The sequence below is a fragment of the Mus caroli genome, unplaced genomic scaffold (assembly GCF_978045245.1).
Source record: "Mus caroli unplaced genomic scaffold, Mus_caroli_1 scaffold_18, whole genome shotgun sequence".
In the NCBI taxonomy this organism is placed as follows: Eukaryota; Metazoa; Chordata; class Mammalia; order Rodentia; family Muridae; genus Mus; species Mus caroli.
In genome coordinates this window covers 53,920,806-53,924,848 of record NW_028227273.1, presented here as the reverse complement: position 1 = coordinate 53,924,848, position 4,043 = coordinate 53,920,806, and positions in this window count along the sequence as shown.

The following is a 4,043-nucleotide window of genomic DNA, read 5'->3' as shown; positions in this document are numbered from 1 at the left end:
AAACCGCTCCTAAACTCTGCATCTTTGGAATTGCCAAGAAGAGTCAAATTTAAAGAAACAAAAACTTGGTATCCAAAGAGATAGGCATGACAATAGATACATTCCAGCCCCAAATGGCCAGTGTAAAAATGTGTTTAGATTTAGTATTATTCCATACTGTCCAAATGATTTCTCAGTTGACAGGAAAATGCTCAGAAAGCCATCTATCCCAGGCTCTAAGAATGAAGTTGCAAATGGATAGGTTCATCGAGAATGTTTGATTGTATTATTGATATCTTGCAAAAGAGATGAATTATAGAAATCAATACTTCTTGATCACATCAGACTTTATCCACTTTTTAGGTTAGTTTACATCTTTGTGCATGTGTGTCATATCCCTTCCCCTACCCTCTGCACATCCCTATCCACTGCAGTTCCTCATGATTCCCCACTCCCTCCAGCTGGGTCCCTTCCTCCCCTCAGTTAGGTATTGCTTGTTTTATTACATGCATTCTATCCGCAACCCTTTAGCTTCCTAATGTACATACCATGACTTCAGTTCCAAAGAGTTTAAAGCTGAAGTCAAAGGATATATTAAAGAGTCTATACTAGAAAAATGAGCTGGGTGGTGGTGGCGCACACCTTTAATCCCAGCTCTTGGGAGGCAGAGGCAGGCAGATTTCTGAGTGCAAGGCCAGCCTGGTCTACAAAGTGAGTTCCAGGACAGCCAGGGATATACAGAGAAACCCTGTCTCAAAAATACCAAAAAAGAAAGAAAAAAGAAAAGAAAAAGAAATCTATGTAAATAAAAAGCAATAGTAATGTTCTAGTTAGCATCTTTTTAAATCTTAAAAACAGTCATAGTAATGTTATACTGTTGTTTGTTTGCATATTCTTATCCTTAATTTCTTTTTATGGTTCTTATTTGTAATAGGAGTTTAAAAGCCATCTGTTATAAAGTTTTAAATGATTAAATGTTATATAAAATGGGGTGTTTGTCTTTATCTCTTCTTTATATGATTAAATCCATTTACCAAGCACATACACTCACACCTCATACTAATGTGATTTAAAAACATATTACTTATGTATTCCCTATAAAAATCAAGTGACCTGTGCATAGTATAACTTTTAAAAGACTGCATTTTGAAAAAATGACTAGCACAGTTATATTAAACCATTTTTATAAAAATTAAGAAATATTTGTCATATTTAGAGCTTTTGATATTTTTTCCATCCCCCAGTCCTGAAATCTTAACAGGAAACAACTAGACACCAAAAAAGATATGCGCCCTGCTATGATCATAGGGAAAATTGTGGACAATAGGAGGACACAAAGTTATAAGAGAGTTGATGGTGTCAATGTCTCCCTTATGAACACTCTCCCTTACCTTTCTTCAATACAGGACTTAGAGCTCCAAAAATTTGCTTTTTACACTCGGGGTTAACATTATTTTATTCATGGTAGTACATTGCCATTCTTTAATGGACAGGATATTTTTATTGGGAAGAAATAACAAATCATAATCTTGAGCAAATTTGTCCAGAGTTACTGTAGTGAACCCATTTAATAATTACCAATGTAATAATATATGTTTAGTTTTTATCATTATGATAAAAACTAAACATAGGAATCTATCAAAACTAATCACAGGAAATAAAAAACATTGAAATTTAAAAAGGCACAGCATAAGGTAATTACAATCACTTCCTGTCTTTAATAGGGTTGCCCAAGGTAATACATAGAAACCAATGATTATTTTCTCATGGGGAAAAAAACCTTTACTATATCAATAAGTGTAATCAAAGGCATAGTACACATCTATTTAATCTATTTTCTCTGAAAGTTGGTAAATTATTTTCATATGAGGATTTATGTTTTCTACTCAAATAAATTCACTTTTCCTGTTTGGTAAATCTGCTCTGAGTTTATCATGATATTCACATGGAAAGTGTATTACTCCAGTCTTCTCCCTTCCCCATTTCCATTATATTTATTCACTTTATCTACCTCTATTATATTGCTTGTTCAAATCAAGTTCGTTTTTGTAGATCCAACAAAATTGTATGTGCCTGTATTCTGGCTGTGCACAGGTGTGTCTATGAGGAACTGAAGACTTAATTACTTTAACCATATTTATTTGCAGCAGTGTTTTTTTTTACTCAAGTTTAAAGCCTAAACTCTGTTTTTTTTTTAAACACTTAATTAACCTAATCACTTTCATGTCACACCACAAAAACAAAATTCAGTGTGTATAATCTATTGCATCAGTTCATATGATAGAACAAAATTTCAAGATCTATTTATGTGATTTGTTTCAGGAAGTTTTGTCAGTCTTTGTTCTTGACTAAAGCTGAAGGAGTGACCAAGAATCATTAGATGCAATTTCAGACAGGTTTGTGAAACTTACAATTTCACAAATTTGGAGTTCTCTAGCTCTAGTTTCTACAGCCTTCGAGCTGGCTTTTGCACAAGATGAGAAAAGTCTGCTGTTTGGGGTAGGGATATTTCCCAATTGTTCTCCTTTATTCCAAACCAGTTTTATTCAGAATAAACATTAGCCTATTTTAATTCTCTTCTCTGGGTGTGTGGCCTTTATACAGGTTGTTTTCTTACTTTACTACTTATAGAAGGTTAACCTCACACTACTCATGTACCTTGAGTGACACAGTTCAGGAGGCAGTCAGGAATACTGATACATGCTCACAGTCTCAAGTATCAGGAAACAAGGTGGGAAGATGGCAATAAATTCAAGCCAACCTGAGCTGCATAGCAAAGGCTAAATGACTAAAACCACAAAAATGTAAGTGACAAAAAAATCTTTTCTGAATAAACCAAGCATCTGGCCAGTCCCAGGAAACAATTCTCCTAGATTATTACTATCAACAAAACCAAAATGAAAACCAACCAGCAATCTTCAGTGGGAAAAGGCTATAAATCTCCTACAATCAGGAACATCTGAATCAGTGTTCCTGACTAGTCTTTCTGAAGCTCACAACTGATCAGATTTTTCACTACTATCCCAGGGACTCAATTGAGCTGCATCTCACTGCCATGATAGATCCCAAGGAATCTTATCATGTGTGTATCATACAATATGGGTGTGAACGTGTACCGCATCACACTTCTGGAGGCCGAACAGGGTCTTATAAAGTCGGTTCCTTCCCTCCACCTTTATCAGAAAACAGGGATTGGACTCAGGTTGTCAGGCTTGTACAACAAATGACTGTATTCACTAAGCCATTCCACCTCTCCCAGTAGTCAAATCTTTCAATCTGGAAACCTCTAACTGTTTCTTCTATACCTTTCTGATGTTCATGATCTTGGATCTTTTGAAAACTACAGGCCACTTGCATTGTCTCCAGTTGATCTGGATTTATCTGGTGTTTCCTTACAAATTAGATTCAGGCAATACAACATTAACAGCAATTTAACTTTTTTTTTTTTAATTGCAAAGGTGAGGTTCTGCATTACGTTGCTTCCTTCTGCATGGAACAAGCTTTGAGCTTGTTTTGTCATTAATGATAGTTCTTTGATCGCTGATGAATTTGATTTTTTCCCTCTTCCTTAAAGTTTCTTGTTCAGGGAAGACAGAACAGACAATACAGTCAGTCAAGCGCATGCCATGCAAGTATAAGGACATGAGTTCTATCCCAGAAGTCACTTGGTGACATACTTTTGTAATCTCAGTGCTGGGTAACACAGGCAGTAGATCTCCAGATCTCATGGGCTAACCAGACTAACTTACTTGCTGAGCTCAAGGCTAATGAGCAACCATGTCTCAAAAAAAAAAAAAAACAAAACAGATGGTACTTGAGGAATGTCACCCAAGCTTAGACTCTGGCCTCCACATGCATGCTCACACTTGTGCATCTGTATCCACTCCCACACTAGCGCCTACACAAACATGTATGCATACACACAGGATAAGTAAATCACTTGTTGCTTTGACTTTGTAATTATTCTTTTGTGGGCAAGTAATGTGAAATGCTCATGGTCCCTGTGTCAGCACCTTTCTCCTAAGGCTTTCAGTGTGTTTATTTACTAATTGATACCCCTATAG